Source organism: Agelaius tricolor, unplaced genomic scaffold, assembly GCF_023055355.1.
Source record: "Agelaius tricolor isolate 1412-34295 unplaced genomic scaffold, bAgeTri1.0.p SCAF_78, whole genome shotgun sequence".
In the NCBI taxonomy this organism is placed as follows: Eukaryota; Metazoa; Chordata; class Aves; order Passeriformes; family Icteridae; genus Agelaius; species Agelaius tricolor.
Genome location: NW_027269338.1, coordinates 674,417 through 698,849, shown reverse-complemented (window position 1 = coordinate 698,849; position 24,433 = coordinate 674,417). Strand labels below are relative to the sequence as shown.

Below are 24,433 nucleotides of genomic sequence, written 5' to 3'. Positions count from 1 at the left end.
ACTCTACAATCCCAGTCCCATGTCCCTCCACAAGTGTCCCCTGGAGTCCCCTCAACCACCGATATTGAAATTGAACAGAGTGAACTCCCTGATGGAAATGGAGGAAGCAGAAAGATGGAATTCTTGTTTAACTCAGACTCACAGCAGATCTCTCCTGGTCCTGCACATCAGGGAGGACCTTATCAACAGAATCTATCCATCTTAATTATACATGTTCATCAAAATGTACTTCTTAGCTAACACAAAACCAGCACATTTCCCATTAATAATTACCATGGCTCGGTCTCTTTTGGGAAATAATTTTTATTGCCCTGGAGGGTCATAAAATTGGTCAGTTCAGATGTTAGTGTTTCACAAAGTGCCCCAATATCTCACATGACCTTGCTTCAAACTTTCGTTTTTGCAGGCACTGCTCCTTCTGTGTTACAGATCTTGCCAAAAACCCCTCACTGGAGTGCCCTTTCTCCCTTTCTCCACAGGTTCCAGTAACCTTTGCTCTTCTGTGTGCACATTTTTACATCCTTCTATCGGTTTTTGTTTGTTCTTCTTAAAGCCTTATGCAGCACCTTCAGGAGAACTCAAACTTTCTATTCTCTCTCGTCTTGCTCAGCCCCAATGACCCCAGTCCCACAGTCCCATATCCCCGCAATGCCACCCAGTCCCACTCCCCACTGCTCACTGAGTTGCTGCCACCCCTCAGATACCAGTTGGGGTCCCCTATCAGATGACATCCCTGTGGGCACCTTGAGCCTTGAGGGGATGGATCTCTTGGAGGAGTGCCTGGGTGAGTTCCCTGGCCTTATTCATGTGGCAGGAGTAGTCCTGGAGCCCCCAAAAAGGGATCCAGAAACACCAGAAGATATCTGAGCCTATGTTGGCGTGGTAGCTCAGAAAATCCATTTGCCAGTAACCCCCAGGAGTGTTTCCTCTTTCAGTGATGCCTGGAGGTGATAGTTTTGAATGCAAAGGTTTCTTTTGAAGACATATCAGGCATTGCTCTGTAACAGACCTGACAATTTTGTCCTGTGGACACTGAGGATCTGAGGCCACAGACCAGTCCCTATTGCATCAATTCCCCAGAGCTTTGCTGGTGCTTTTCTCCTTTACAAATTGCAGCAGCAGGTGGGGAATTCCTGACCTGGTTATTGGGAGTTACCTCTCACCTACCCAGCCACCCTCTTTATTGTGGGCTTTTACATAAGCTGCCAATTTTCAATCTGCCCAACTCTATCCAGGCCTCACCTCTGGGGCTGAAATTCCATTCTCAGGAATTAACACCAGGATGCTTTGTTGTGGAACCTCTCATGCAGATTTATTGCAAGTCTATTTCCCACAGGGATTTGTCAATCCCCAAGCTGGTGTGCCCTGGATTGTAGTACAGCCACTTCTTTTGGAAGATGGGTGGAATCAAGGAGGGAAATTAATTCTTGTTTATATTTAATTGGAGATCCCTGTGCTGTTAATTGACTTTTTTCTCTGCATATGGGTCCATGGGCATGAGCAATGCTCAAAGCAGATGGCAAGTGAGTTCCTATGCTTGCTCTTTTTCTCACAATTCCAGAGCTCTTCGTAACACATCGAGTTCCGCCCCTTGTTCCACATCTTCTTCCATGGTGAGCAGAGTATATATCATAACCTTTTGTCCCAGATTGGATTTCCTGGCCTCTTGGATGAGGAGAGCAGTCTCTGCTCTGGCCCACAGGCATCTGAGTCAATCCTGGCTGATGTTGAGTTGTTTTGAAGAGCACCCCACAGGTCTTGTGAAGTCTCCCCCACAAAGCAGGCCCCAGAATGACCTTCAATTTGGACTCCTAAGGAAGGACACACATTCTGTAACTTAAAGATGGCCCTGAGGTCCACATTTCCCATGGGATTTCCTCTCCTTGGAGATTTTTGGGTAACAACAAAAGCAGCAGGCCCTGGGTGTCCTGGCTACCACAAAGCTGCCCAAAGACATGGCCATACAACAATCCAGGGCACACCAGCTTGGGGATTGACAAAATCCCTGTGGGAAATAGACTTGCAATAAATCTGCATGAGAGGTTCTGCAACAAAGCATGCTGGTGTTAATTCCTGAGAAAGGAATTTCACTGCCAGAAGTGAGGCCTGGAGAGAGCTGGGCAGATTGAAAATTGGCTGCTTATCTAAAAGCCACAATAAAGAGGATGGCTGGGCGGGTGGGTGGGTGAGAGGTAACTCCCAATAACCAGGTCAGGCCCACCCCAGCGGATGCTGCAATTTGTAAAGGAGAAAAGCACCAGCAAAGCTCTGGGGAACCAATGAGATGGGGACCGGTCTGCAGCCTCAGTGTTCATAGGACAAAATTGTCAGGTGTGTTACAGAGCAATCGCTAATATCTTTCTTTTTAAAACAACCCTTTGCATTCAAAACCATCACCTCCAGGCATCACTGAAAGAGGAAACGCTCCTGGGGATTACTGGCAAATGGTTTTTCTGAGCTACCACGCCAACATAAGCTCAGTTATCTCCTGGTATTGATGGATCCATTTTGAGGTCCAGAACTTCTCCTGCCACACCAGCAAGGCCAGGGAACTCACTCAGGCATTCTCCGAAGAGATCATCCCCAGGCTCAAGGTGCCCACAGGGCTGTCATCTGATAGGGGACCCCAACTGGTATCTGAGGGGTGGCAGCAACTCAGTGAGCAGTGGGGAGTGGGACTGGGTGGCATTGGGGGGACATGGGACTGTGGGGTTGGGGTCATTGGGGCTGAGCAATAAGAAAGAAAATAGAAAGTTTGAGTTCTCCTGAAGGTGCTGCATAAGGCTTTAAGAAGAACAAACAAAAACCGATAGAAGGATGTAAAAATGTGCACACAGAAGAGCAAAGGTTACTGGAACCTGTGGAGAAAGAGAGAAAGGGCACTCCAGTGAGGGGTTTTTGGCAAGATCTGTAACACAGAAGGAGCAGTGCATGTAAAAACGAAAGTTTGAGGCAAGGTCATCTGAGATATTGCGACACTTAGTGAAACCCTAACATCTGAACTGACCAATTTTATGACCCTCCAGGGCAATAAAAATTATTTCCCAAAAGAGACCGAGCCATGCTAATTATTAATGGGAAATGTGCTGGTTTTGTGTTAGCTAAGAAGTACATTTTGATGAACATGTATAATTAAGATGGATAGATTTTGTTGATAAGGTCCTCCCTGATGTGCAGGACCAGGAGAGATCTGCTGTGAGTCTGAGCTAAACAAAAATTCCATCTTTCTGCTTCCTCCATTTCCATCAGGGAGTTCACTCTGTTCAATTTCAATATCAGTGGTTGAGGGGACTCCAGGGGACACTTGTGGAGGGACATGGGACTGGGATTGTAGAGTGGGGGCATGGAGGGCTCCAGGCCGACATTGGAGGGTCACAGGTTGGGGTCCCTAAATTTGGGTTGTGGTCCTGGGGTGATGTGAAATGGGTAACAGGACTGGGAGCAGGACTGGGGTCTGGGAGAGGGCCAAGGTGGACTTGGGCAGGAGCGGGGACAGAGTGGCTTAAGGAATTTGGGTGAGGTTCCTGAGCAGCCTGGGGTCACAAGAGGGCTACAAAGGTCTGGGAGCAGAAATGAGATCCTGGGAAGCACCAGGGGGACATTGGAAGTGTAAACACAGGATTGGGATTGGGACTGGGACTGGGCAGCTGGTGTGTGGGGATTGAGAGACACGGACTCTGCAATGCCAGCAAATCAAAGCCATTTATTGCACCAATTTACCAGGATTTATAGCTCACTATGTTTGTACAGAGTTTTCTACTAGGACTCCTGTGCGGCAGACCCCTTAGAAACACAATATTCTCCATTATCCTTCTTACACTGGTAATGTCCTTGTTATCTCTTTCACCAGCAACATCCCTGTCATCTCTTCTCTGGCCAGAGTGCTCAGCGTGATGGTCAGAAGTGTCCAGACATGATGGTCAGAGTGATCAGACATGACGTCATCACTTCTGTTCTTGCCTTGAGTTTTTCTCTCCCACAGTCTTCACTCTACCAGGGCCACAAGGTCTGCCATGCTCCCCAGCTGAGCTTCTGTAGTGGTCTGGTCTTCCACATCTTCCCCTTCTCGGTTCTTTATGCAAAGAGTTTGTGTACCTTGATGTTAAAGCAGTTCCCATCTGTGAGGCAATTATCTTATTAAAACTATTACTGGTTATCCGCTAAGTACAGGACAAAATATATGGAGCACAGATCACAATCAAGAAAAACTTACCAGATACAACCTTGACCCTGATGAAGAGTCTCACTGCATAGGAGAACAAAAGGATAATATCCACGGCCTCCTAGGAAATGAGGATAAATGGCCACTGTTCTAAGTTCATCTGGTTGGAGCTAAGGGGCCATGCTGAGCCCCTCACAGAGGAGCCCTTCCCATGTAGCCCCGTGTGTCCTCAGTGTCCCCTCAGTGTGTCCCACTTTGTCCCCCAGTGTCCCCACACTGCTCCCAGTAACTTCCCTGCCATGGCCCTCCTGGCTCTCACCCTGGCACTGCTGGCAATGACTGTGACCACTGCAGCCATCAAGGTGGTGCCCCTGGACGTGGCCCAGGACTCCTTTCATAACCAGTACTGGGGCTGCAGCCCTGCCCATGACCAAGGCATTGCCGGCCCTCAGCCACTCTGAGTTCCAGGTGAATCCTCTGTGCACCCAGACCTGGGTGAAGGCCGAGGCTGAGTGGCACAAGCGGGGCTCCCCCTGTGTCAGCTCTGGCGTCCCCAGCCCAGGCCGTTGCTCTCATGGCCTGCACAACAAAGGACATTTACAAGGAGTTCAACGCGGCCGTGCGTGTGGCCGGGCGCTCCCGCCAGGAATACCGGAACAACTTCCACTTCAAAGGGCTGCATTTCCTGCTGACCCAGGCCCTGGTGACACTGAGGCATGCTCAGAATGGGCAGTATCACCACGTGTTCCGGGGTGTGCATGGTGTCCGGTTACAGGCATGGTGTGACCAGAGGGTCTGGTTTGGTCAATTCACATTCTAATAAATTATTCTGTCAAATCAATTCTGTTACATGATTCTATCAAACAACTCCATTAAATAATTCTTCCAAAACTATTCCATGAAGTAATTCTGACAGAGCCAGTCAAAAGTGACAATTCCCAAACAGGGCTCAATGTCACTCTCCATGCCAACACTTGTGGGAACGTCTCTTTCTCTCAGCTTTCAGGAGGATGCTTGGGGAGCATGCCCTTCCCGAGGGAGGAACGTCAGAGACATTTCATGCCAAGTATGAATAGGGGAGAGGAATTTCTGCCTGAGAGGGGACTGGGCATTGCCAGGGTCAGCTGATGGATGGCCAGGCCCAGCTCTAGTACTTCAGCCTCAGTTGTCAGTTCAGAGTTGGTGATTTGGGCTGGGTTTAGCCCAATTTAGCCCCAGTGCCCTGCCTGGCTGGTGGGGACCTGCTGGAGCAGCTCTGAGGAATGACCTGGGGGTGCTTCTGGGTGACCAATGGAGCTGGCCATGTGGCCTGGGGCCAGGAGAGATCTGGGGGGCACTCAGAGGAGCAGGGCCAGGAAGTCAGGGAGTGATCGTGCCCCTCTCCCTGCCCAGTGAGGCACATCAGGAGTGCTGTGCCCAACTCTGTTCAGCGCCATTTCCAGCTCTGCTCAGGGCTGTGTCCAGCTCTGCCCAGTGTCCAGCTCTGTCCAGCTCTCTGTGCAGCTCTGCCCAATGCCATGTCCAGTTCTGCCCAATGCTCTTTCCAGTTCTGGACAGTGCCATGTCCAGCTCTGCCCAGTGCCATGTCCAGTTCTGCCCAGTGCTCTTTCCTGTTCTGAGCTCCTCAGGACAGGAAAGACCTGGAGATCCTGGGTGGTACTATGGATGATGACTGGACTGGAGCATTTCTGTCACAAAGTGACAAATAACAGAGAGAATGGAAATTTTCCCTTCCCCTGAAGGTGCTGGACAGAGCCTGAAGACAAACTGGCAGAAATGATAAAAGGATGGAGAGGTGTGCATACAAGATGAAAATCACGGCTAGAACCCATGGAGAAACAGACAAAGGGAACTCCAGAGGGGTTTTGGCAAGTTCTGTACCAGGAAACAACAGCACCTGTGCAAAGAAATTGTTCCAGGAAAAGAACCTTTGGTATCAAAGTATTTGGTGAAAATGATCCCCAGAAGCCCCATTTTTATGACTCTCCAGGACAATAAAATGACTTGTAGGAGGAGGTGGATCAATGCAAATGATTTACGGGAAAAGTACAGATTCTGTACTAGCTAAGGGAGACATTTTCATGAATATTTATAAATATGGTGGATAAATACCCCATGGCAAAGTGCCCCCCTGATGTGCAGGACCAGGAAAGATCTGCTGTGAGTCTGAGCTGATAAGGAATTCCGGCTTTCTGCTATCTCCAGATCCATCCAGGAGTTCACTCCGGCTGATTTTGGTATCGGGGCTGGGGGGACACTGGGAGGACGCTTTGCGGGGACAGGGGATTGAGGGAATGGAATTGCAGACATGGGGGGACACTGAGGGAGTCACATGCCAGGGACTGGGGTCATGGGGGCTCTGCTGGAAATGAGGGGGGACACGGGATGGTGAGAGTGGGATTGGGGTGATGGGGGGCTGGGAGACACAGTGGGGGCAGAGGGTGATGCCTGGATTTGGGTTGATGTCCTGGGGTGATACCAAAGGAACTGGGGAATGGGAGTAGGAGTGGGGTCTGGGGACCAACTGAGAGGGACACTGAGGGGCTCAGGGAGTGACCCCAGGATTTGGGTGGGGATTCTGCTGGGGTTGAGGGGACTTGTAGTCATGGGAGTAGGATTGGGCTTCTGGGGTTGATGATGCTGTGGGACTGGGGTCCTGGGGCTGGGGGATGTTGGGGAGGCATAAGTAATCCCAGGATTTGGGGTCAGGGAACCCAGACATGTGCAGGAGTTGGCTGGGCAGGAGTGCCTTTCTTCTCCCTGGGCTGACCCCACTCCCTTGCCCAGTCCCTCACTGATGAACCTTCCCCGTGTCTCCCCTGTGTCCCCTCTGTGTCCTCCAGAGTCCACACCGGTCCCTGTGGCCTCTCCCAGCCATGGCCCCCCTGGCTCAGACCCTGGCACTGCTGGCAATGGCCATGGCCACCACGGCTGTCGATGTGATCCCCCTGGACATGGCCCCAGACTCGTTTGATGACCAGTACCAGGGCTGCGGCCCTGCCATGAAGGAGGCATTGCCGGCCCTCAACAGCTCCGAGTTTGAGCAGAACAAGGAGTTTGCTGAGGTTTGGGTAAAGGCTGCAGCTGAGTGGCAGAGTCGGGGCCCCCCTGAGTCCCCTCTGTCTCCAGACCAGGCCACCGCCATCATGGCCTTCACAATGACTGAGTCCAGAAAATTCAATGATGCCCTGCACGTGGTTGGGCATTCCCGACAGGAATACCGGGACAACTTCCACTTCAAAACGCTGCATTTCCTGCTGACCGATGCCCTGGCCACGCTGAGGGACGCTCAGAACGGGCAGTGTTGGGACGCGTTCCTGATGGTGTGTGGCACCCGGTTCGAGGCACAGCGTGGTGACACCATCCGGTTCGGTCATTTCATGCCAATATTCCTGAGCAATCAAACTGGCGAGTGCTCCAACGCCACAATTCTCGAGGTGCACACATGCCATGGCGTAGATGTCACGCTTTTTAGTGAACATCCAGAACCTAAAATTGTGCTGATCCCACCATTTGAGACCTTCAATGTCACCCAATACACCCAGGAAGGAAACAAGACACAGATCCAGCTCCAGTCCACTGGGACCTACAGCAAATACAACTGCGAGTGGCTGCGAGGTAAAAACACAGAGGACAGCCAGGGGGGATGGGGACAGCCACAATAAGGCACAGGGGACAATGACACTGACTGGGGATGGGGGACAGGGACACCCACAGTGTGTGGGGTGACAAGGATACCCTGGGCTGGGGGCACCTATTCTGGGGTCACCCATTGTGGGCACAGGCACAGGAACATCCATGACAGGGAACAGAGATAGGGACCCCCAATTCTGGGAGGGAACAGGGACAGGAACATCCATCCCAGGGGACCAGGGACAGGGAGAGAGACAGGGACCTCCACAGTGTACCAACCCTGTCCCTCTCTGATAAAGGCATTGCTCTGGGGATGGGCCCTGTGTATGGAAAACCTCCCCATGGCACTCCCTGAAACCCTGTAACCCCCTGTAACACCCCATGGCCCTCTAAGCCCACCATGATTCTCCTGACCTCCCTGGCCCCTGTACCCCCCTGTGTCCCTCCTGACACCCTGTCACCTGTCACACTCATGCCCCCATCTCTCCTGTCACCCTTAATCCCCAATTATGGCTATCCCTGACCCTCTCACTACCCCCATGGCCCCACTGATTCTCCTCTTTTTCCCCCAGGTTAGAGTGTCCCCAGGACTCCTTTCCACCTCAGAGGACTCCTCCTGGCCACCACAGCCTTGGCACTGGCCACCATGATCCTCTGAGCAATGAGGCCATCAAGGTCACCAAGGTCACTGTGGTCATTGTGGCAGCTGTGGCCACCATGATCACCAAGACTCCCTCAGCCCCAAGGCTACCACAGGCTCCCTGGCCAGTGTGGCCACCAAGACCCTTGTGCAAAGCAATTCTAATAAAAAATTCTTTCAAAAAAATAGATTAAATGATTGTGACAAAGCCAGCAAAGAGAGAAAATTCCTAAACAGGGCTCCCCACAACAACAATCTTGGGAAGGTCTCTTTCTCTCAACCTAGAGGAGGATCCCTAGGGAGCATCCGCTTCCCAAGGGAGGATCCTCAGACACATTTCATTCCAAGCAGAATAGGGGAGAGGAATCTCTGTCTGACAGAGACCTGGATGTTCCCAGGGTCAGCTGATGGATGGCCACGCCCAGCTCTGGTGCTTTACCATCAGTTGTCAATTTGAAGTTGGTGATTTGGGCTGGTTTTAGCCCCATTCAGTGCCAAAATCTGCACCAGACCCCTCTCAATGTTGCCGTCATGGCCACATATCGGGCATTGTCCCTAGGGCACATTCCAGGCAGAGCATCCTGCCACATCCTGCACTTCAGGGGACCTTAAAGGCTGGAAACTGGGAGGTTCAAGAGGGCAAGGAAAGGTTCTGCCCCTGGGGAGGGACAGTTCCCAGTGTCAGTTCCAGATGGAGGGGACCTGCTGGATCAGCTCTGGGGAAGGACCTGGGGGTGCTGGTGGGTGACCAGTGAAGCTGGCCTGGGGTCAGGAGGGATCCAGGGGGCATCAAGAAGAGCAGGGGGAGGAGGTCAGGGAGAGATCGTGCCCCTCATCCCTGAGCAGGGAGGCACATCGGGAGTGACGTATCCAGCTCTGCCGAGTGGCGTGTCCAGTTATGGGCTGCTCTGGACCCAATCCTATCCTAAGGGATGACGCTGCCTGAGCTGGGGGGTTGGGCCGGGTGCCCACTCTGGGTCCTTCCAGCCTGACCCATGCTGGGATTTGGGGATTCTGGCAGTTGTGGTTCAGGAATTGTCCACCGGAGGGCAGCAGTGAGCTCAGGAAATCAGCAGCATGCACCGCCCCCAGCTGCAGTTCCGGGTGCCAACAGCAGGCGGCAGCACGAGCTGTTGGCGCTGCCGAGCGCCCGCCCCGCCCCATCCTGGCCCCGGGGGCTCTGCAATGGTTTGGGATGGAGCGACCTTAAAGCCCGTCCGGTGCCAGCCCTGCCATGGGCATCGACATCTTCCCCTGGGCTGCGCTGTTCATGGCCCAGCCCAACCTGGCCTTGGACCATTCCAGGAGTGTGGCAGCCATAGCTTTGCTGTAGATAGGTAATATGATGATAGGCTCTCACAATTCAGGGATGAATATTGCATTTTTGTATTAAGAGAAGTTTTGTTGATTTATGGTTATGTTATTGTAATTTGTTGATTGGACACCCTCGGTTCTCCTCACAGCCCCCTTTCCCCAACCCATATTGTTTCTACCCAACAGCATTGGTTTTCAGTGTAGGTTTCAGCATTGGATGTCATGGACATGTTGGAGGGAGGGAGGGTGTGTACCTGTGCCCCTTGCATGGGGCAGCTGGGAATGGGAGAAGTTGTTGCTGGGGATGTGTGGCATGGCAACACCTCACCTCCAATCAGACTGCAGGAAGGTCTCCACCAATGGACAGCAAGGAAGAGTCAACCGGCAGATTTTTGGTGGGGCAAAACTGCTTATGAATATGTATTTGGCTGATGCAACCCCCCAGGAGTATAAAAGGCAGAGCCGCCGTTTTGTGGCACTTGGCCACACTCCCAGCACTGTCCCTTTTTCCTTATTCAGTCCTTTTCTTGTGTTGCTGCAGTTTAATAAACCTTTAAAAATTAAAGTGAGCGGTCGTTTCTCACAGTCACTGTGGTTTCCATTACCACCAAGGCCACCATCATTCCCAGAAAAGAGAGGTCACCATGGTGCCATGGCCACCCCTGATATTACCCCTGGAGGAAAAGAGAAAAATGGGAAAAGAGAATGGAAGACAAATCAAATCTCTTGTCTCTTTGCAAATATTAAGATGAATTACTACATGTATATGTTCAAATATCTTTGCTTTTATTTCTGCTATTAACAAAAGGTTAGACATAGTAGTAGCGGTAGCTGATATTGTTACCAGTGAACTGTCTGTTTGGTCGGGATAACATCCAGTGGACATGTCATGAGGACCCTGCTGTTGAAATGCCAACTTTCAGCGTCTGCTGTCCGAAGAAAGTATGGACCAAGGCCCAGACTGGAAGTGATAAAGAGAAGGAGCCAAAACTGCAGCCAAGAAGCAGGCATGCTCTAAAAAAGGCTGACCCAAGGAAGGGCCATGTTAAATAATTCCTGGAATATGGAAACTAGTTTATGGAAATATAACGGTCTAGGAATATGCAATCCCAGTCCCATGTCCCTCCACAAGTGTCCCCTGGAGTCCCCCCAGCCACCAATATAGAAATTGGCCAGCGTAAACTAACTCATGGAACTGGAGGTAGCAGAAAGCTGGAATTCTTTATCAGCTCGGACTCACAGAAGATCTCTCCTGGTCCTGCACATTAGGGGGGACTTTGCCACATAGAATCTATCCATCCTCATTATACATATTTATCAAAATGGGCTTCTTAGCTAATACAAAACCTGCACATTTCCCATAAATAATTGGCAGGGCTCTGCCTCTTTTGTGAAATAATTTTTATTGTCCTGGAGGGTCATAAAACTGGGGTATAAGGTTGTGGGTTTCACTGAGTGCCCCAATATTCCAGATGACCTTGACTCAAACTTTCACTTTTGCAGGCATTGCACCTGCTGTGTTACAGATCTTGCCAAAATCTCCTCACTGCAGCTCCCTTTCTCTCTTTCTCCACAGGTTCCAGCAACCTTTGGCCTTCCGTGCCGTCACTTTTACATTCTTTTATTGTTTTTTGCTAGTTCTTCTTAAAGCCTTATCCATCATCTCCTGGGGATCTGAAACTTTCTATTCTCTCTCTTATTGCTCAGCCCCCTCAACCCCAATCCCACCATCCCTTGTCCCCCGAGTTTCCCCCAGTCCCACTCCCCACTGCTCACTGAGTTGCTGCCACACCTCAGATACCACTTGGGGTCCCCTATCAGATGCCATCCCTGCAGGCACCTTGAGCCTGGGGATGATCTCTTGGAGGAGTACCTGGGTGAGTTCCCTGGCCTTGCTGTTGTGGCAGGAAAAGTTCTGGACCCCCAAGAAGTGATCCAGCAACACCAGGAGATACCTGAGCCCATGTAGGCGCAGTAGTCCAGAAAATTTGCCAGTAATCCCCAGGAGTGTTTCCTCTTCCAGTGATGCCTGGAGGTGATGGTTTTCAATTGAAAGGGTTCTTTTGAAAAGGTCCCAGGCATTGCTCTGTAAGAGACCTGACAGTTTTCTTTACAGTAAGCAGAGTATATACCATAAACCTTTGTCCCAGATTGGATTTCTTGGCCACTTGGATGAGGAAAACAGTCACTGCTGTGCCCCACATTCATCTGTGCCAATCCTGGCTGATGTTGAGTTGTTTTGAAGAGCACCCCACAGGTCTTGTGAAGTCTCCCCCACAAAGCAGGCCCCAGAATGACCTTCAATTTGGACTCCTAAGGAAGGACACACATTCTGTAACTCAAAGATGGCCCTGAGGTCCACATTTCCCATGGGATTTCCTCTCCTTGGAGATTTTTGTGTAACAACAAAAGCAGCAGGCCCTGGGTGTGCTGGCAACCACCCAGCTGCCCAAAGAAGTGGCCATACAACAATCCAGGGCACACCAGCTTGGGGATTGACAAATCCCTGTGGGAAATAGACTTGCAATAAAGCTGCATGAGAGGTTCCACAACAAAGCATGCTGCTGTTAATTCCTGAGAAAGGAATTTCAGCCCCAGGAAGTGAGGCCTGGAGAGAGTTGGGCAGATTGAAAATTGGCTGCTTATCTAAAAGCCACAATAAAGAGGGTGGCTGGCTGGATGGGTGAGAGTTAACTCCCAATAACCAGGTCAGACCCTCCCCAACTGATGCTGCAATTTGTAAAGGAGAAAAGCACCAGCAAAGCTCTGGGGAATCGATGAGATGGGGACCGGTCTGTGGCCTCAGATCCTCAGGGTCCATAGGACAAAATTGTCAGGTGTGTTTCAGAGCAATGCCTGATATGTCTTCAAAAGAACCCTTTGAATTCAAAACCATCACCTCCAGGCATCACTGAAAGAGGAAACACTCCCAATGATAACTGGCAAATGGATTTTCTGAGCTAGCACGCCAACATAGGCCCAGGTATCTCCTGGTATTGATGGATCCCTTTTTTGGTGGCTCCAGAACTTCTCCTGCCACACCAAGGCCACACCAAGGCCAAGAGAGTCACCCAGGCACTCCCCCAAGAGATCATCCCCAGGCTCAAGGTGCCTGCAGGGATGGCATCTGATAGGGGACCCCAAGTGGTATCTGAGGTGTGGCAGCAACTCAGTGAGCAGTGGGGAGTGGGACTGGGGGGGACTGGGGGGACATGAGACAGTGGGTTTGGGGTCATGGGGGGTGAGCAATAAGAGAGAAAATAGAAAGTTTCAGATCCCTTAATGATGCTGGATAGAGCTTAATGATGAACGGGCAAAAGCAAGAAAAGGAGTGAGAAGTGTGGATACCGGGATGAATGTGGATAGAATCCCTGGAGAAACAGATAAAGAAACTCCAGTGAGGGTCTTTTGTGAGTTCTGGAGCACAGAAGGAGCAGCACCTGCAAAAAGCAGAAGTTGCAGGAAAGGTCATCTGGCGTATTGCGACACTCAGTATGAACCACACCCAGAAACCCCTTTGGATGACCCTCCAGTACCATAAAAGGACTTCCAGAAAGAGGCAGAACCATGCAAATTATTTCCAGAGAAAGTGATGCATCCACATTAGCTAAGAAGCCCCTTTTAAAGAATATTCATAATTGTGGTGGATACATACCCCATGGCAAAGTCCCCCCTGAGCTACAGGACCAGGAGAGATCCTCTGTGAGTCTGAGCTGATAAAGAATTCCGGCTTTCTGATACCTCCAGTTCCATCAGGGAGTTCACTCCGGCTGATTTTGGTATCGGGGCTGGGGGGACTCTGGGGACACTTGGAGGAGGGGAGAGGGGACCTTGACATCGGGACTGGGGCCCTGGGGGATACTGGGGGGACCCTGGGGGTGAAAGTGATGTGGGTTTGGAATCCTGGGGGATGCTGGGGGACACTGGGGGACATGGGACTGGGGTCCACAGGGCTCTGGGGTGCAGCAGGGGGGAACTGGGGGTGTGACTGGGCCATGGGAGGGCTGGAGGACACTGCAGGGGGCAGGGGGTGATCCCTGCATTTGGGTTGGGGTCCTGGGGTGTTTCATTTCCAACAACCCCAAAGGGGACTCCAGACTGGGAATGGGATTGTGGTCTAGGGGTGGGCTGAGAGGGACACACAGGGTGTCAGGGAGTGATCCCAGATTTGGGTTGGGGTCCTGGGGGGGCTGAGGGGACCCCAGGGGAATGACTCAAAACTGTGGGAGCATAATTAGGGTCTCTGGGAGGACTGGAGGACACTGGAGCATCGAGGAGTGATCCCAGGATTTGGGATCAGGGTCCCAGGACATGTCCAGGGGTCTCCTGGCCAGGGCTGCCTCCCCTCCCTGGGCTGACCCCACTCTCTCTTTCCAGCCCCTCCCCAGGGAAGCCTCCCTATGTCCCACCATGTCCCTCAGTGTCCCCTGTGTCCCATCAGTGTCCCCTGGTGTCCATCAGTGCCCCCTCAGCGTCCCCTGCTGTCCCCCAGTGTCCTCCTTGTGTCACACAGTCTGTCCTCTGTGTCCCCTCTGTGACCCCCAGTGTCCCACACTGGCCACTGTGGCCTCTCCTCTCCATGGCCCCCTTGGCTCAGACCCTGGCACTGCTGGCAATGACCGTGGCCACTGCGGCCATCAAGGTGGTGCCCCTGGACATGGCCCAGAACTCCTTTGATGACCAGTACCTCAACTGTGGCCCTGCCATGACTGAGGCCTTGCCGGCCCTCAACATTTCCGAGTTCCAGGAGAACAAGGAGTTTTCCCAGGCCTGGGTGAAGGCCACGGCCGAGTGGCAGAAGCGGGGCTCCTCTTCATCCCCTCTGTCCCCAGCCCAGGCCATCGCCCTCATGGCCTACACGATGCCGGACGTGCACAAGCAGCTCAACCCGGCCGTGCGCCAGGCCGGGCGCTCCCGCCAGGAATACCGGGACAACTTCCGCTTCAAAACGCTGCATTTCCTGCTGACCCAGGCCCTCCAGAAGCTGAGACGCCCTGATGAGTGTCCAGCTGTGTTCCGTGGGGTGAGGACAGTCCAGTTCAATGTGACAGCTGGTGATAAAGTCCGCTTTGGTCAATTCGCTTCGTCGTCGCTGGACAAAACGGTGGCCCAGGGTTAATGGAACATCACGATGTTTGAGGTGCACACCTGCCATGGAGCAGACATCCAGAAATTCTCCTTCAATCCAAGCGAGAAGGAGGTGCTGATCCCACCCTTTGAGACCTTTGAGGTCACCAAAGTCACCAGGGAAAGGAAGAAGGTGCAGATTGAGCTTCGCTCCACCGGGAACTTCAGCAACTACAACTGCGAGTGGCTGCGAGGTGACATCATGGGAACAACCAGGGGGGATGGGGACACTCAGTGAGGGTTGGGGACAAGGACCCACAGTGCTCGGGATGCCCATGGCCCACAGAGGGGACAGGGACACCCACTGTGGGTGGGAGGCAGGACACCCAGAGCTGGGGACAAGGACAGGGACAGCCACTGCTGGGCACAGGGGATGGGGACACCCAGTGCCAGGTGAGGGGGACAGGGACATCCAGTGCTGGGGACACCCACAGGGGTGGGGAGGACAAGGCCACCCATGGTTGGGCACAGGGGAAAGGGGCCTCATTATGGCCCCCTCTGACATCCCACACTCCCAGGACCCCCCATCACCCCTGTCCCTCCCCCCATGGCCCTCCTGACCCCTCTCTTTGTCTCCACAGGTGGGAGCCTCCCCAGGAAATTCCCCCAGCTTGGGGGGCTTCTCCTGGCCACCGTGGCCATGGCAGTGGCCATTGGAACCCTCTGAGCCATGAGGCCACCAAGGTCACGGTGGTCCTGGGGGCCACTGTGGTCACCATGAGCATGAAGGCCACCAAGACCCCCAGGGAAATGAGGGCACCAAGGCTACCAAGGCCATTATGGCCACTATGGTCACTTTGTCCCCTGTGACCACTGTGGCTATTATTGCCACTCTTGGCCACTGTGGCCACTTTGGCATCTATGACCAGTCTGGCCACTCTGGGCATTAGAACCACCATGGTCAGCATGGTCATTGTGCTCACAGTGACCCATGATGTCACTGTGGCCGCTATGGCTACCACGGTCACCGTAACTACTGAGGTCACCGTTGACACCGTGGTTACCAAGGTGACCAAGGTCACTGTGGCCACCACAGCCACTGTGGCCACCATGGTCACTGTAACAAGGCGCCCATCCAGGGGAAGTCCCTCCAAGAGCTGCCCAGCGAGGGAGCAATGCCAGGGCATCAGGACTAGCATGGGGGGACTGGAACAGCCAGGACAGCAAAGGACAGCAGAGATTGGGCAGTGCCTGGGGCCACTTGGGCACTTCCCTACAGAGGGGTTTGGGAATGGCAATGCCACGGCCACCTGCTGACGCTCCTTGGCTGCCTCGCCTGATGTAGCAATAAATTGCTGCTTGCTCACCTGGGGTATAAAATGTGTATCAAAAACTTGATCCTTGCTCGCCTGGCATATCAAATGTTTATCAGAAATTTGATCCTTGCTTGCCTGGTATATTAAAATCTTACCAAAATTTGCTGCTGGCTCACCTGATATATCCACTGCAGCTCCTTTAATACCTCTCCTGCAGAGCACCTCATTTCCTAAAATAAAGCAGTTCCTGGAGTTTTCATTTGAGGCAACTCAAAGCTTTATTTTTCAAACTTCGATCTTCAAAGAGGTGCTGGAGAAACGTTCCTCCCTTTTTCACTGCAGACGCTCAGAAAGGACCTGGAGGGGCTGGAGCATGTCCAGGGAAGGGATGGAGAACCAGGAAGGGTCTAGAGCACCAGGAAGGGCTGAGAAAACTTGCGGGAGCTGCTCAATGCAATTTAAAAAGGATGAATAATTAGTTTGGAGCCTGTTCCAAAGTTTCTGATTTGTGGTAACACTTCAGAAGAAGCATTGGGAATAAACAAATAAAAACAAACAGAATGAAGAAGGATGAAAAATAAAATAGAGAAATGTGGACAGAGGTAACACCATCCATTTATTTATTAAAAAAAAAAAAACCCTGATGTTTTCCTCAGGAAACTCTTTTTTCTTTCAAAGCAGGGATTTTCCTTTTTTACTTGCACATCTCCTGGAACTCACCGTGCAGTTGCAGTTCAGGAATTGTCCGGAGGGCAGCAGCGAGCACAGGAAATCAGCGGCACTGTGCATGCGCCGCTCCCAGCTGCAGTTCCGGGTGCCAACAGCAGGCGGCAGCACGAGCTGCTGGCGCTGCCGAGCGCCCGCCCCGCCCCATCCCGGCCCCGGGGGCTCTGCAATGGTTTGGGATGAAGCGACCCTGACCTCTTGGCCCAAGTCTTTACAACATCCCCTGGGTCCCTCCTGGCCCCAGGCCACACAGGCAGCTCCACTGGTCACCTACCAGCACCTCCAGGTCCTTCTCCACAGCTGCTCCAGCAGGTTAACCCCAGCTGGGACTGGCACTGGGGACTGTCCCTCCCCAAGGACAGGATCTGCCCTTGCCGTCTTGAACTTCCCAGTTTCCAGCCTTTAAGGTCCCCCTGAACAGCAGGATGTGTTAGGATGCTCTGCCTGGAATGTGGTCAAGGGACAATGCCCCATTTGTGGCCATCGGGGCTGCATTGAGAGGGGTCTGCTGCTGCTTTTGGTGCTGAATTGAGTTAAAACCAGCCCAAATCACCAATGCAGAATTGACAACTAAGGGTGAAGCACCAGAACTGGGCCTCATGTGACCGTGGGAATGTCCAGTCCCCTCTTAGACAGAGATTCCTCTCCCATATTCCTGCTTAAAATGAACTGTGTGTGTTTCCTCCCTCAGGAAGGGGATGCTCCCCAAGGATCCTCCTCGAGGCTGAGAGAAAGAGACATTCCCACGAGTGTTGGTGTGGTGAGTGACATTGAGCTCTGCTTAGGAATTGTCACTTTTTGTTGGCTTTGACAGATATACTTAATAGAATTGTTTTGATTGATTTTTTAAATACAATTGCATTGTAAAATGGTGTTGGTAGCCATGGTGGCTGTTGTAACTTCGTAGCTGAGGGATTCTAGGTGATCATGGTGGCCACAGTGGCCTTGGTGGCTTCTGTGACCATGGTGGCCACAGTAGCTGTGGTGGCTGCAGTGCCACAGTGACAATGGTGGCCACAGTGACCTCATGGTGGCAATAGCTGCCAAGGTGGCCAGAGTGGCAGTGGTGGCCTTGGTAGCCTTGGTGGCCTCGTTGGGTCATGGTGGTCTTGGTGATCGGGGTGGCTGCAGTGACCTTGGAGGCCGTGGTGGTCTCGTGGCTCAGAGGATCCCAGTGGCCACTGTGAGATGCAAAGCTGTGTTTCGTGTCAGGTACAAACAGGCGAAGTGTGTACTTGCGAATGTGAAATGTGTGGACATCGACAATGGGAAAGTTGCGAATTCTAATAATAACTGATGAAAATAAAGCATGGAAAAGGCCTTTGAACCTATCTTTTGTTTGCAATTAACCCTAGTTGATTTAGGAGCATTGGAATTAAGGTGTTAAGGATGTTGCTTTTTTGCTTGCATTTAATCCATAAAAAGCTCTGCAATAATAACCTTTTGAAGTATAATTTTAGAATATTACTTGCATCCTTGAAACTGTAGCTTTGGAATATATATATAGGAAATATGCTTATCTCATGCCGTATTGAAGCAGAGAAAAACAGTTTGAGAAAGGAAGATGAACATCACCTCAAGGATTTATGGTTTCGACCAAAGGGAAGCTGGACATCACTGTTGTTAGATTGATAGCCTCTGCAATTAAAAGGTGGACACATGGGGAGCTGGGACTCCACCAGATGGGATTCATCTTTCTTCTTTCGGAAATTGGACCATCACCATCTGGGGATACTCCTTTGAAAATGCATCCTGAGAAATTAAAATCCCAATAGTGTATAGAATTGTGATGTAATAATTTGGAATAAAAATTGCTGATGAGTAAACATTTGAAATAGAAACTGTTACAAAAAACCTGATGAGTACCCCTAGAAATACCTGTAACCATCAATTATTGGTGTGCAGTTGGAGGGAAAACTTTCCCCACTGTACCCAGCGCTGTATTGCTCATACTTTACCATATTAAATAATAAATTGATTGCTGCTTGAATTTTGGCCTAGTCAAGCTTCTTATTCATAAGAGATTTGGTACGTTGGCCAGGAATTTCCAAATCCATTGAGGGAGACTCCTGATCTCGGGCAGGCGCCCCACCTTGGAGGCTTCTGCCTCCGGTGGCCCTGAGTGACAGGGGAATCTCTCAGGGAAGAGGAAATCCATAAGGTAAATTATGAGCAATAAATTTTGAGCTCCCGGAGTAGACTGCAGTAAATTCACCTGTAAAAACTCGTGCATGAAGACCCAGGTGAGAAAAGGAGGCTGTGAGTATCGCTTGGTTTGGTGGGATGAGAACGGGTGGTTGTAGGTGTGTGAGAGTGTGAATGGTGTGTGTATGAGACATGACCTAGTCACAACACGAGAGTGGAGTTCTTCTAACCTCGGTTTCGCTACCCTGCGAGGGGTGCGGCAGGTGAAAGAACAAAGTGTGTGGAAAAGGATTCTCTGTATGTAAAAGGTTGGGGGTGGTGAGAGAAGATAATAGTTACGGAGCGGAATTTGTTTTCTTTTCCCGGTAGAGAATCAGAGGCAGGAGGCATTAGAAGGGACTTGTTATTAAGGAAATTCCTGACAAGAAAGGACTAAGGTCTGAAGGAGTGAGGTCAGAGCGAGTGAGGGTACACCCGTTTGGTGGAAAAATGGGTCAATGCCAGAGCAAATACCCAGGAGCTGGTATAAACCAGCAGGAAAATAAAGGTACTGAAAGTACTGGAAAAAGAGGGAGCATTTTGCCAGATGTACCCCAGGACAGTCCCCTTGGGGTAATGTTAAAATTGTGGGACAAATGTGAATCCAGGAGAGGAAAAAGTAAAGAGAAAATGATACAATATTGTATGGTAGAATGGACTAAGGAAATGATACAACCTGATAATTTATACTGGCCAATGTATGGGTCATCTGAAGGGTGGATCTGTAAGGCCTTGAATGCCTATGTAAATAAAAAGGACCCTATTAACCAAGAAGAAAGCGATTATGCTGCTTTATGGCATGGGTCCCGGCCTACTCCTCTGTATGCATTAAAAACCTAAAAGAAAAGGGATCAATGGGACCCCTTAGATAACCTTCCCCCCCTTATCTACCACAGCCAGCTGCACTGGCAGAGGTGCCTCATCCAGCACCTAACCCGGCACCCTTTGCACCCATTCCAGCACCCCCTTTGCCACAAGCCCCAGTGGCTCCGCTCCCATTGCCACAATCACCGGTGGTTCCACTGCTGCTGCCACAAGCCGGGGTGGCTCCGCTCCCATTGCCACAAGCACCGGTGGCTCCACTTCCGCTGCCACAAGCCCCAGTGGCTCTGCTTCCATTGCCACAAGCCCCGGTGGCTCCGCTCCCGGTACTTGATTCACCACCAGCACACAGAACAAGAAACCCGGAAAGGGCACAAGCAGAAAGCAGTGGGGATAGCAATGAAGAAGGGAAGGGGGGGGAAGCTGTACCCACTGAGGGAAGTACCATTAGTAGGAAATCAAGGGAGACCAGTCATGGGGTATGTGTCAGCACCCCTGAACACCGAGGATGTAAGGGCTTTTAAAAAAGAAATGGGAAGGTTACTTGAAGATCCCCTGGGGGTGTCTGAAAGGTTAGATCAGTTTCTAGGACCCAGTATTTACACCTGGATGGAGATTCAGTCAGTTTTAGGTATTTTACTTACAGCAGAGGAGAGGCAGCTGATAAGGCAGGCCGGCATGAGAATTTGGGATAGGGACCACCAGCAGGGACCTTTAGGAGAAATGAAATGGCCCCTGGCAGCCCCTAACTGGGACCATAACAATGACCAGGACAGGCAGAATATGGGGGATCTCAGGAATATAATTATTCAGGGAATCCGAGAAGCAGTCCCCAGAAGGCAAAATATTAGCAAGGCCCTGAATGAACGTCAGGGGAAAGATGAGTCACCCATAGATTGGTTAGAAAGGATAAGGAAGAATATACTAATGTATTTGGGATTAGATCCTGATACAGCAGTGGGGGAAGCATTAATCAAAACTCAGTTTGTGGCGAAGTCCTGGGAGGATATAAGAAGGAAACTCGAAAAGTTAGACGGTTGGCAAGAGAGAGGTTTGCAAGAATTGTTAAGGGAAGCACAGAGAATTTATATTCGCAGAGATGAAGAAAAGGCCAAAGCCAAAGCTGAGGTCTTTGTGGCTGCGGTAAAGGAGGTACAGAACGGTGGTGCATCTTCAGGGAATGCTAAAAAACCATGAGAAAAGTAACAGGTGAAGGTTCTAAAAAACCTACCTGCTTTTACTGTGGTAAGGAAGGGCATGTTAAAAGGTTTTGCAAGAAACGGGAGGCAGATCAAAAACTGTTTGACCTGGATTAATGGTGTCAGGGACTCTATTTATTAGGGACCAGACCACTGCAAGAGCCCTTGATAAAATTAAGAATGGGTCCCGAAGGTGAAGAATTCACCTTTTTAGTAGATACAGGTGCTGAAAGGTCAACAGTGCAAAGATTACCAAAAGGATGCAAAATCAGCAGGAAAACAGCTCAAGTATTTGGAGCAAAAGGGGAGAGGCCTTTGAGGTTCCCATTATTGAACAAGTATTAATTGAAGCAAAGGGAAAAGTGGATATCAGTGATCTATTACTAGTTTCAGAAGCAGAATGCAATCTTTTGGGGAGAGACCTGATTCTTTCGTTAAAAATTGGCATCCAACCCCAAAATGATCAACTAACGGTACAGCTGTACAAATTGACAGAGCAGGATGAGAGTAAAATATGTCCTGGTGTCTGGTCCACTCCTGGGCAGATCATTAAATTGGATATAGAGCCCTTAAAAATCATCATTGTAAACCCTGAGTTTCCTATAAGAGTGAGATAATACCCTATTCCACAAGATGGCAGGCGAGGGCTGGAGCCAGTGATTGAAGAACTCTTAAAGCAGGGCAAGTTAGAAGAATGTCTGTCACCCCCCAATACCCCCATAATCCCTGTGAAGAAAAGTGACGGCAGCTCCCGTCTAGTCCAAGACCTAAGGGCTGTTAATCAACCAACAGCCACAAGGTTTCCTGTGGTAGCTAACCCGTATACATTACTAAGTCAGGTTTCCTCTGACTATACCTGGTATAGTGCAGTGGATTTGAAAGATGCCTTTTGGTCCTGTCCCTTAGAGGAGGGATGCAGGGACTATTTTGCCTTTGAGTGGCAAGATCCAGACACAGGGAGAAAACAACAGTTAAGGTGGGCGGTACTTCCACAGGGCTTTACTGAATCCCCAAATCTTTTCGGTCAGGCTTTAGAAAGAATTTTACAGGATTTTGAAAGACCAGAAGGAACTAAACTAGTACAATACGTAGATGATCTGTTAATTGCAGGAGAGAATCAGGAGCAAGTGAGAGAAGCAACAATCAGTCTGTTGAATTTCTTGGGAAAGAAAGGCCTAAAGGTTTCGAGCGCTAAGTTCCAATTTGCTGAAGAGGAAGTGAAATATCTAGGTCACTGGCTGAGTAAAGGAACAAAGAAATTGGATCCTGAGAGAATATCGGGAATACTAAGTCTACCTTTACCTAATACCAAAAGGGAGGTATGACAACTCCTAGGGTTACTGGGGTATTGTAGACAATGGATAGATGGATATAGTCAAAAGGTGAAATTTTTGTATGAAAAACTAACAGTCAATACAATGAAATGGAACCAGGAGGATGAAAAACAATTTAAGAATTTGAAAGATGCTCTAATTCAAGCCCCAGTACTCAGCCTACCTAACTTAGATAAACCTTTTCAATTATTTGTAAGTACTGCTGAGCAAACTGCTTATGGAGTGCTCACCCAGGACTGGGGAGGAGACAAAAAGCCGGTGGGGTATTATTCAAAATTACTGGACCCTGCTTGTTGGGGATGGCCAATATGTTTACAAGCTATAGTAGCAACAGCCCTTCTGGTAGAGGAAGCAAAGAAAGTTACATTTGGAGCTCCCTTAGCAGTATATACCCCTCACAATGTCAGAAGCATATTGCATCAAAAAGCAGAGAAATGGCTCACTGATAGCCGGATTTTAAAGTATGAAGCTATTTGATACATTCCCCTGAACTGGAACTTAAGGTCACTCCGGCTCAGAACCCCTCTCAATTTCTCTATGGGGAGCCAGCTGAAGAGCTTGATCATAACTGTGTGGAATGAATTGAATTACAAACAAAAGGGAGACCAGATTAAAGTGAGATAGAGCTATCTAGTGGGGAAAAATATTTTTTCGATGGTTCGTCAAGGGTGATAGAAGGGAAAAGAAATTCAGGATACACTATTGTAGAAGGAGAAAATCTGTCTGTAATAGAACGAGGAAAAATAAGTGCTAGCTGGTCAGCTCAGGCTTGTGAATTATTTGCTTTATACCAAGCTTTAGAACTTTTAAAAGATAAGGTGGGGACTATTTACACTGACTCAAAATATGCTTTTGGAATTGTACACACATTTGGAAAAATCTGGATGGAAAGAGGTTTGATAAACACTCAAGGGAAGAAACTGATCCATCAGGAGTTAATAATCAGAGTGCTTGAAGCCCTGAAAGGGCCTAAGAGAATAGCTGTAGTACATGTAAGAGGTCATCAACGAGGGTCAAGCTACTTAGCAAGAGGAAACAACACAGCTGACCAAGCTGCTAAGGATGCAGCCTGTAAATTAAAAGAAACTATCCAGCTGAACACTATAGCAGAAATTCAAGAGGAGCTGTCAAAAAGTTATAGTACTCAAGAGGAGGAAGCTATAAAAAGATTAGAAGCTAAGAAAGAGCTGGGAAAATGGGTACTGCCAGATGGGAGAGAGATTTTACCTAAAGCTTATGCTAGAAGGATTCTAAGCCAGTTACACCAACGTACTCATTGGGGAACAAGAGCCTTATGTGATCATTTTTAAAATATTATGGATGTATTGGAATTTTTGAAATAGCGAAACAAATAACACAGGGGTTTTGACATGTCAAAAGGTTAACAAAAAGGTAATGAGACAAGCTCCAACCGGTGGTAGGAAAATAGCCTACCGACCATTTGAAAGGGTTCAGGTGGATTATACTGAATTACCAAAAGTGAGCAGATGGAAATACTTGTTAGTATTAGTAGATCAACTAACTCATTGAGGGGAGGCCTACCCAGCTGCCCAAGCCACAGCGAAGTTTGTGGTTAAAATATTGTTGGAACAAATCATTCCTCGGTTTGGTGTTATCGGGGCTATTGATTCTGATCAGGGCTCCCACTTTACTTCCAGCATCATAAAAGGAGTAACACAAGCCATGGGGATTTCCTGGGAATATCACAGCCCTTGGCACCCCCAGAGCTCTGGGAGGGTAGAAAGAATGAACCAAACAATAAAACAGCAGTTAACAAAATTAATGATTGAGACCCAAATGTCATGGGTAAAATGTTTACCTTTAGCATTGCTTAATATAAGGACATTTCCAAATGCAGATACAGGACTTTCTGCATATGAGATGCTTTATGGAATGCCTTATTCCCAGGAAGTACCCCAAACATCAGTAGTCATAGCCGATATGACTATTCAAAAATACATCCAGAAGATGGGACAACATGTCCTAGAACTAAGGGAGAAAGGGGTAATTGCTCAATCAGCCCCTCTCAGATTTAG

The 24,433-nt window shown here is 49.9% G+C and overlaps 2 pseudogenes; both read left to right on the top strand.

Annotated features, from left to right (window-relative positions):
* Positions 1-4,736: 4,736 nt before the first annotated feature.
* LOC139585405 (erythroblast NAD(P)(+)--arginine ADP-ribosyltransferase-like) lies at positions 4,737-8,453 on the top strand (annotated as a pseudogene).
* A 5,749-nt stretch (positions 8,454-14,202) lies between these two features.
* On the top strand, positions 14,203-15,703 carry LOC139585443 (NAD(P)(+)--arginine ADP-ribosyltransferase 2-like; annotated as a pseudogene).
* The last annotated feature ends 8,730 nt before the right edge of the window (positions 15,704-24,433 follow it).